The sequence below is a fragment of the Triticum urartu genome, chromosome 7A (assembly GCF_056163025.1).
Source record: "Triticum urartu cultivar PI428250 chromosome 7A, HENAU_Tu73, whole genome shotgun sequence".
In the NCBI taxonomy this organism is placed as follows: Eukaryota; Viridiplantae; Streptophyta; class Magnoliopsida; order Poales; family Poaceae; genus Triticum; species Triticum urartu.
The window spans coordinates 394,996,331-395,007,003 of NC_141879.1; the positions used below are offsets into that span (position 1 = coordinate 394,996,331).

Consider the following 10,673-nt stretch of genomic DNA (forward strand, 5'->3'; position numbering starts at 1 on the left):
TACATTTTCACTTATACAGCAAGTATAAGTTGGTTTTTCATGCATGAAACTGGCATAAATGGATTCCTTGCATTTTTTGGGATAATTTTTCATATATAATTTATTTGATTTGGAGTTACGATTGAATTACTATGAATTTTAGAAGTTTTAACTATTTTCTGGAATTCTCTGAATTATTTCAAATCCAGAAATCAATTACTGCGTCAGCATGACGTCACAGAGGCGTCAGCAGGGCTGACCAGGTCAAACGTGACGTGTGGGGGACACATGTCAGTGACACTGGGGTTAACCCCGGGTCAAACCCGCACTGACCAGGGTTTGACTTGGCTCTGGGGCCCACTATCAGTCTCAGGGGGGATTAGGCTGTTGGATTAGCGCTAATTGAGCCACCACATCAGCCTCGCCGGAGTTTGGTCGGTGACGACCAAAACCGCGGCGGACACTCACCGGAAACGCTGCCCCGGCGTCCATTCAACGCGCGGATGGGTGCTGAGGGTGGCTGGCGCTCGCGCACATCTAACAGAGTAGGTGGGAGGCCGTGGGGTGGACGGAGCTCGCCGGAGCAGGGCTCGCGGCGGCTACCGGAGCTTGGCTATGCGCGAGCGGGGTGCTGCAGCTCGAGGCGAGCGAACGGGGGGTGCTAGGCAACACCTAAAGGGCAACAGGAGCCCGCCGGAGCAACTAGCAGGAGCGGAGGTGCTCAGGGGCACGGAGCTCGCCGGCCATGGAGGACGGCGGCTGCGGGTGCTCGCGGGGCAGCGGCTACGGGGCGTGCATGAAGAAAAAGGCGGAGGGGAGCGATTCAGTGGCTCACGGCGAGTCTTCCGGTGCAGACGGCGGGGCTGGGGAGGTGTCGGAGCGAGCGGGGCGACGAGGAGGATCTCCGGCGGCCGGCGATGGAAACAAAGACGATGGCGTTGATGCAGAGCTTCCCGGGTCGTCTGGCTCGTTGAGGACGTAGCAGGCGGCGAGGCGGAGCTCTGGGCACGTCTGAGAGGCGAGGGGAAGGCAGTGGTCGCGGTGGCGCATGGCAGTGCTGTCCGATGTGCTCGGAACAGAGGGGGAGAGTGAGACAGAGGAGAGGAGAAGCACGGAGGAGAGTGAGAGGGGGTCGTGGCTTGCGTGGCGTCTCCATAGAAGGCCAGGGCGTCGACGGGGAGCGGCAAGTAGGAGCTGGCGAGGCGCGTGGCCAGCGCGCGGCGAGCACGCGCTCGTCCTTCTGTCCGGGGAGGAAGACGACAGCGAAGCTGCGGTGGTGGGTTGGGCCTAGCTGGGCAGGTCCTGTTGGGCCACCAGGTAAGCGCTTGGTAAGTGTTTTGTTATTTCCTATTTTCTTTTTCTATTTCTGACATTTGTTTTGAATCCAAAATAAATGTTAAAACACTTCCATAAATGCTGAAAATATTTGTGGCATCTAGATATAATATTCCAGAGGCCCTCACCAATTCCCAACATTTTTGGAGCCATTAAAATATTTATATAATTTAAACAGCTCCAATTCAAATATTTATGCATTGATTCAAAAATCCAAAATGTGTAGCAAAAATGTGCATCACCTCTGGTTGTTGTTCCCAACATTATCCAAAGAGCATGAACATTTTTGAATAGCATTTTGGGTTCATTGAAAATCCATTTTAAAGTTGAACCTATTGGGAAAAAAACTTTGGTTCTAGGGTTTGCAACATCCCCATTTCAATTTCATTTGAAATTTAAACATGATGCACAAAGCAAGCCTAGGACCATACCAGAACTAGGGATGTGACATAAGATTTGGTATGGACAAGAAAGTACCGTCAACAAGTGACAAAGAAATGCAATTCTGCTGTCTCTCCAAATGTCGTGACATGTATTTGGAAACTCAAGTGGGACCTTTAGCTAACTAATTAAATGTGTCTGTTAACTAATATTAGTATCATATCACAATCATATTTGAACAACTAAGTTTGGAATTATGAGTGATGTGTTGTTTAGCTCGAAGGCTGGAATACTGCTAGTACGACAGAAAGCACCTACACAGATCATAGTAGGGTAGGTAAAAGGGGGAAATCCTAAGCATCAAGGGTAAAATCAGGAAAGTGGAACTAGCTAGACCATATGGGCTTGTATTGCTGTTATGGCAAGAAAGGGTTCGGAAAGGCTTCAGCCCTAAAAGGGGTAGCTCTATTCAACTGAAGGCACAATATTGTTGCTATCAGTCTAGACTATCAAAGACGACATAGCTCCCAGCATTTCCTGGATATTATGGAAAACCATCTATCGGGGGAAACAACACGTATGGGATCCCGGGCAACCCCTTTCTACGGTTGGCAGGGTGCGTGTGATGCCCCGAGACCGATGCGCCATGTGTCTTCTGGTGTTTCGTTGTTGTTGCCTTGTCATTTGCTTGCGTGTCGCATATTGTCATGTCATCATGTGCATTGCATCATCATGTTTTCAAAACTTGCATTCGTCCGGGTTCTCCCAGTTCTCCCCGTTGTCCACTCTGAGCCCATACACACTTGCACGCGCCCGCGGCACCTCCGAAATATTATTTTATAAGTGGCCAGAAGATGTTCTCGGAATGGGATGAGAGTTGGCGTGCAGTCTTATTATAGTGTAGGTAGGACGCCTGCCAAGTTTCATCGCATTCGGAGTTCGTTTGATAGCCCAACCGTTAAACTATAGCGGCATTATAGCCGGGCACACGTCCGACGTTTTCGGTCTCCGGAAACAGTCGCCGGGCCTCCCTCTCTTCTATTCTCTCAGCACGAGACCGTCTACACAGCCCACTACCTACCGCCAGGTCCAACCTAACCTCTCTCATCAGCCCGCGGCCCTCCTCGCGCGCGCGTCCAAAACTTTCCCGGACCCGACTCGGGCAGTCGTCACCGTTGGATCCGGATCATCCCCAAACATCTACAAAACATCTCCGTTTTGTTAATGGGACTTCCTAACATAGTTATTTGCGATCGTCCGATTGCGATCGTAAGGTCGAGGTAGCACCTAACCTAATCTGTGATGTATATATACTCCACTCCTAGCCTATTTTGGACAAACCCTAAATTCTAGGCTGTTTGTCCCTCGCGCCGCCGCCAGCAGCATCGCCCTCGGGATCCCACCCGAACCAACCCACGCGCAGCCAGCCATCTTCCCAGATCCTCATCGTTTTCCCCGTCCACCCAATCCACCCAGCCTCTGATCCATCCGTTTGAGACCGCCGGATGGAGATCCAACGGGCACCAAAGCGCCCGAGCCTCCCACAGCGCTCGATTTTGATCGGATCGAGGCCTCCACGAGCGCAGCCCCGAGCTTCCGATCGAGTCCCCTCCGCCGCCTCGTCCACATCAAAGCCTGCCAGATCGCCGAACCACCGCCTCTGCTGCGTCCCTGGTCCCTACTCTGCCCATCTCTCTTTTCCTTCTTCTCCCTATCTCCTAAGATCCCCATCTCTCTCTGTAACCCGCAGCAACAGGAGACGACCATCATGGACCCCGACCGCCGACTCGGAGTTCCTCGCCGCCAAGCTTTGACCTGCTCACAGCCGTTCCCCAGGTCGTCGGACCTCCCTGCAAGCTCCGTCGCCGCCATCAAACCTGCTACCCCTACACGCGCGGTCCCTATTCTTCGCTAGCTTCACCCTGCCTCTGCTTTGAGTGCGCGGTCGCCGCCTTGGAGAACCGAGCCCCTGCGTCGATCTGGCGCTCGCCATCAAGCCTGCCGTCGCCAAGTCCCACGTCGCCGGCAGCCATTTCCACCGTCTGCCGCTCTGTACCTTGCGCCCCCGCTGCTGTTTCTGCTTTTCAGAGACGAGGGCAGCAGTGCTCGCCTGCTCGTCCGTGTTGACCGCCACACCGCGCCTGGGCTGCTTTCCCTCGAGCGCCAGCAGGCCCAATCCCCTCCACCGAGCCGTGGCACGGCCCATGGGTGAGCCGCCCCCTCTCCTGTGCACCTTGGGCCCAGCAATTTTGGCCTGCTTCTGTTTTTTCCTTTCAGTGTATTTCTTTTTTTGAAGAGGAGAGCAGTTTTGCAGAAAACCCCCTGCTGTTCATGCATTTAATAACTCTCAAACCGTGCATCCAAATTAAACAAACTTAATATGAAACTTTCTTAGAATTTCATCTAGTTTAATAATATGCAACTTTCATGCATGTTAAAAATGTTTAAACTGCTGTTTGTGTAATTTTGCTCCTATGCCATGCTAAAATGCTTTATTTCATAACTAAATAACCGTAACTCCGAATTTAATAAACTTTATATGTAAATGGGGTAGAAAAATGCCTAGATTTACTTGGTGCACTCATCTTGCATGTTTAGCAACTCTAAAATTGTGTTTAGGGCAGAACAGTACCAAACCTAATATATGCACATGAGGAGTTTCCGAACTTGTTGTCTTGTTGTTCCGGCCTCATTTAAACTTGCTTAGACAGATAGTTTCATTATGCTTCATCTCTTGGCATGTTTAACAACATTTAATATTGTTGGGTACATAAACAAGATCGAAACTAAATAACTTGAATGTGGTGTTTCTTTAATATGCAACTCGTTGCATATTGAGCTCCACTTAACTTGTAGTTTTGCTTGTGCACTTTGCCATGCCATGCCTCATTAAACCGGACATGCATCATACATGATTGTGCATCATGCCATGTTATGCTTGGTTCTTTACCTTGTTATTTTCTTCTTTCCGGTGTTACTTCTTCGGGTTGGTTCCGATAACGTCGCGTTTGTGAGGATACGTTCAACTTCGCCCGTTTGTCTTCTTCATGGACTCGTTCTTCTTCCTTGCGGGATTTCAGGCAAGATGACCATACCCTCGAATTCACTTCTATCTTTGCTTGCTAGATGCTCGTTCTTTTGCTATGCCTATGCTACGATACCTACCACTTGCTTATCATGCCTCCGATATTGTTGAGCCAAGCCTCTAACCCACCTTGTCCTAGTAAACCATTGTTTGGCTATGTTACCACTTTGCTCAGCCCCTCTTATAGAGTTGTTAGTTGCAGGTGAAGATTGGAGCTTGTTCCATGTTTGGAACATGGATATTTTGTTGGGATATCACAATATCCCTTATTTAATTAATGCATCTATATACTTGGTAAAGGGTGGAAGGCTTGGCCTTATGCCTGGTGTTTTGTTCCACTCTTGTCGCCCTAGTTTCTGTCATATCGGTGTTATGTTCCCGGATTTTGCGTTCCTTACACGGTTGGGTAATAATGGGAACCCCTTGATAGTTCGCCTTGAATAAAACTCCTCCAGCAATGCCCAACATTGGTTTTACCATTCGCCACCTAGCCTCTTTTTCCCTTGGGTTTTGCGGACTCAAGGGTCATCATTTTTTTAACCCCCCCAGGCCAGTGTTCCTCTGAGTGTTGGTCCACCTCGTCAGCCGCCGGTGACCACCAGGGGAAACTCTGGGCTGGCCTACCGGAAGTTTAGACAATCTGAGTGTGCCCTGAGAACGAGATAGATGCAGCTCCTATCGGGATTTGTTGGCACATTCGGGCGGTGTTGCTGGATTTGTTTTATCATTGTCAAAATGTCTTGTAACTGGGATTCCGAGTCTGATCAGGTCTTCCCGCTAGAAGGAATATCCTTCGTTGACCGTGAGAGCTTGTGATGGGCTAAGTTGGGACACCCCTGCAGGGTTATGGACTTTCTGAAGCCGTGCCCGCGGTTATGGGCAGATGGGAATTTGTTAATGTCCGGTTGTAGAAAACCTGAAGTTGACCTTAATTAAAATGCATCAACCGCGTGTGTAACCGTGATGGTCTCTTTCCGGCGGAGTCCGGGAAGTGAAAACGGTGTTGGAGTTATGCTTGACGTAGGTTGCTCTAGGATCACTTCTTGATCATAGTTTCTCGATCGTGCTTTGCCTTCTCTTCTCGCTCTCTTTTGCATATATGATAGCCACCAAATATGCTAGTCGGTTGCTGCAGCTCCACCTCATACCCTTACTTTACCCATAAGCTTAAATAGTCTTGATCGCGAGGGTGTGAGATTGCTGAGTCCTCGTGACTCACAGATACTTCCAAAACCAGCTTGCAGGTGCCGTTGAACCGAGCAGGTGACGCAGCCAAGCTCAAGGAGGAGCTCAATGAATATCTTGTCCTTTGTATTGCTTCGTTCTAGTTGATCAGTAGTGGAGCCCAGTCGGGACGATCGGGGATCTGTGTAGCATTTGGGGTAGTCTTCTTTAATTTTGGTTCCGTAGTCGGACCTTGTTTGTATCTGTTTGATGTAATGCTTTATTCATGTAATTGAGTGAAGTGGTGATTGTAAGCCAACTATGTATCTCTTTCCCTTATGTATTACATGGGTTGTGTGAAGATTACCTCACTTGCGACATTGCTTCAATGCGGTTATGCCTGTAAGTCGTGCTTCGACACGTGGGAGATATAGCCGCATCGAGGGCGTTACAAGTTGGTAATCAGAGCCTTTCCTGACCTTAGGAGCCCCCCTGCTTGATCGAATTAGCTGACGAGTTGAGTCTAGAAAAAAATGTTTTGAGTCATTTAGGAATTATATATCGGAGAGTTTAGGAATTCTTTTTACTCCCCAGTCCCTTCATCGCTCTGGTAAGGCATCCTGACGTAGAGTTTTGACTCTTCTCTTCTCAAATTTCACTAAAAAAAATTTAGGATCACGCGGGTATCTTGGAATCGTTCCGATCGATTTGTGATGAGAACATTGTTCTTGGTGCCTCCTGTCATTTAGGGGTTGTGGCAGTGTCCTGGGGAGTTGAGCTCCGCGGTGTTGTCATCACAATTTTATCGTTGCAGTTCTGGAATACCTGAGTTTAGTTTCGCCGACATCGAAAATCTGTTTTATGCAGTTGTTGGTGAGATAACCTCGACGCCACCCAGTACTGGGACGGGAGTTCGGGAGTATTGCCAGAACTCGTATAACGGATGCTTTTCGAAGGTTGAGGTAGTCGATTTCCGAAGGTTTCTTGGTTATGTGTTGAAGGATGGATACAGCTGGATGTAGGATTTGCTAGTTTGGGTGAGATATTATGCTTCCCCTGTATCCCCAACACCTGATTGCATAACCGGAAAATTTCGGGAGTTTATAAGTGGGAATTCAAGTAGCTCTTAGGATATCTTTCCGACACATGTATGATATGAAATTGGGGTTCGACGTCTAGTGGTCCGCCTATCCACGGTTGGTTTTACAGTGGTCTCGTTGTGTCTTAAAGAGTCCTTGGCTATGCCGACTCGGGGACGCTTCGTATGTCATGTGCACTGCCTTGTACATGATGGTGTTGTACGATCGAGCCCGTGTAGGCCCCACCATGAAAACTTCGGACGAAATCTCTATCATATGTTTGTTCCGGCTTATTCTGCAAGCCAATCCTTTGTTTTTGTTTTGAGTTGTGGTATTCAAGTTGCTTCGAAGTCAAATGTTGATTCCATACCTTCTCTAAACGGTGTTCGCATACTCCTATGTGAATACTAATCTTTCTCGATCATCGAGTTTGTCATGTCAATCCTTTTTACCGGCGTGCTTCTCTTCAAGTGGATCCGATCATTTCAACATCCGCAAGATCAATTATCAGTTCTTCTCAGCGGTGTTTGTTGTATCCGTCCCAACTTGCCTTTGTTTTTCCCTGCCCTCCCTCCCTTGCTTTTCTCCGAGGACTCATATATCTCAATCAAGTATCATTTTATTCATGTTAAGACTCTTCATTCTTGTCTTTGAATGTTCTTATACGGTGATTGTCATGAAGATTCTAACGGAGCTTCTAGTTTATCATTCTTTGTTCTTTTATCTTCTCCGGTGGAACCAATTCAAGCATTGAAGATCATATCCGTTCCTCATTTCAAATACCTTCTCTTGCCGGTGCACCTCATAATCATCCACTCTTCGCTATTCATTTGTTCCGGAGTGCTCAAGAAATCTCAGAAGATTCGTGTTTCGACTCTGCTTTCGTAATCTTTTCAAGCACTTTCGAGGTTGTTATCTCATTCTAGCCATTTAGTTCAACCGGTGCAACCTCTCTTTTAAATCATTTCAACGGTGCTTCTTTTCAGTGGGCCCTAACCCACAAGTCTTTTCCCAGGATCTTACCTGACTTTTCTAATTCTCTCGGAGCTATCCTCAAAAATTCTTTTCGAGGTTTGACGTAAGAATGGTTTTCATCAGTCAAGTGCCTTTCTCCAAGATTTTTCAAATTATTTTCATCGTTGGTTCAACTTTTCCATTCTTCTTCATTACGGAGTGCTTCAACAATTCTTCATGGTGTGTCCCATCGTAATTCTCAGAATTTGAAGTTCGAAGAAGAGTTTCTTTTAAATCTTGCTCCATTCTCTGCCATCCTCTCATAATTGTTTTTGATTGTGGAAATTCTTTTCACCTATCCGGAGCAATTCAAGATTCTGTTCAGTTTGTTCATCCGGAGTCCATCATCTCAGATTTATTCATTCTCAGCTTTCAGCTCTCTTTCTCCAAATCTTACCGGTGCATCATTCAAGTTTTCTCTAATCAGCTCGTGATCTCTTCGTTCTCATGGATCTAAATTCCCTCAAGAACCTTCATTCATTTGATAATTCTTCCTGGTGTTTCTTTATATTTTTCATTGTTCATTTTCAATTTTTACGGTGGTTAGTTCAACAGTGCTTCCCTTTGATTATCATACCAATTCATTTGTTGTTCTCAATCCTACCGGTGGATTCGTCGAAGACATTCCCAAGTCTGACGCTATATCTCTCTTAATATTTTCTACGAGAATAAGTAATATGTCAAATCCGTTGATTGTCATCAATTGAATTGGTGAAGGATAAGCATAATGTAATTCTTATTCCTGTTTCATCCAAGCGATTAATTTCCTATTCCGAAGGCTCATCAAATTCTTGTTTTCATTTGTTTCATCTTTCTTTTCCGGAGTTCCATGTTTTCTCTTTATCTCGTCGCAAAGCTTCATCAAATCATTGCAAGGCTTCAACCTTACTCTTCTCATCTTTCTTTTCGTTTGATCATTCTTTTGTTTACCGGAGTTCTTCATGAAGTTTCTGCATGATGGTCCATAAAGGAGTTAATCCGTTCTCGAAACATTCATCAAGATTATTTTCAGAGGAGTTCAAGCATTCTTCTTCTTGTAATCCAGAGTGCAATTCTTCCTTTCATACCATTGGAGGTGATATTACGTCATTCTTGATAATTTGAGTTGATGTTCCATGATTCACATGGTGTTAAGAATGAGATATATTAAATCCATCAACCTCTTCATTGGAGTTATCTTGGGTTATATTTCACCTAAAGCTTTCCCTAAGGATTTGTTATTATTTATGGTGATTATAAATGATCCAGGTTCTTCATTTATCCTCCCGGTGAAATAAGTTTCTCGTCTCCTTATTCATGTCAATCCAATTCTTTTCCCGTGAGTGGCAGGTTTTCATCTCTTAATTTGAGATGTACTCCACAAAACCATATCAAGCTTATCCTTTCGTTGTTGGTTTTCCAACAACTCCGCTCGACCCGTCTCCTAAGGATGCCTTCTCAAGCTATTTTGTGGCATAAGATGACATTTTCTTCTCCATTCTTTTATTTCAATTATCTATCTTCTATTCTTTCTTCCGGAGGCCTTGTGATGTTCCTCTTTTCAATCATCATCTCGAATTGTGAAGATCATGTTTTTCTTTTCGTGCTTTTCCTTTCAACCGGAGTGTTGTGCCCTCTGCTAAAGTTCCCTCATCTTATCAAGTTCTTATTCAATCCCTTTCCTTTTCAATCGAAGTTCTCCCGAAGTTGTTCTTCCTTGTTCATCTTTTCTAATGGAGTGTTTTCAACTTCACTTATCTGCGTTGTAATATTTTCTCGAGTTGGCTTAACCTTTTCAAGGTTCTTTGGTTTCACTCATTTGTCAAAGGAGCAACTTAGTTTTACCTCTTCTTTATCTCTTCCGTTTTCCTTCCGGTGCCATTCTAGATCTCGGGACGAGGTCCTCTCGTAGTGGTGGAGTGTTGTGACGCCCCGAGACCGATGTGCCAGGTGTCTTCTGGTGTTTCGTTGTTGTTGCCTTGTCATTTGCTTGCGTGTTGCATCTTGTCATGTCATCATGTGCATTGCATCATCATGTTTTCAAAACTTGCATTCGTCCGGGTTCTACCAGTTCTCCCTGTTGTCCATTCTGAGCCCATACACACTTGCACCCGCCCGCGGCACCTCCGAAATATTATTTTATAAGTGGCCGGAAGATGTTCTCAGAATGGGATGAGAGTTGGCGTGCGGTCTTATTATAGTGTACGTAGGCCGCCTGCCAAGGTTCATCGCATTCGGAGTTCGTTTAATAGCCCAACCGTTAAACTATAGCGGCATTATAGCCGGCACACGTCGGACGTTTTCGGTCTCCGGAAACAGTCGCCGGGCCTCCCTCTCTTCTCCTCTCTCAGCTCGAGACCGTCTACACAGCCCACTACCTACCGCCAGGTCCAACCTAACCTCTCTCGTCAGCCCGTGGCCCTCCTCGCGCGCGCGTCCAAAACTTTCCCGGACCCGACTCGGGCAGTCGTCACCGTTGGATCCGGATCATCCCCAAACATGTACAAAATGTCTCCGTTTTGTTAATGGGACTTCCTAACATAGTTATTTGCGATCGTCCGATTGCGATCGTAGGGTCGAGGTAGCCCCTAACTTAATCTGTGATGTATATATACTCCACTCCTAGCCCATTTTGGACAAACCCTAAATTCTAGGCT

At 46.5% G+C, this 10,673-nt stretch overlaps 1 pseudogene; it reads left to right on the forward strand.

The window, feature by feature from the left end:
* Window positions 1-724: 724 nt before the first annotated feature.
* Window positions 725-3,907, forward strand: LOC147959716 (uncharacterized; annotated as a pseudogene).
* The last annotated feature ends 6,766 nt before the right edge of the window (window positions 3,908-10,673 follow it).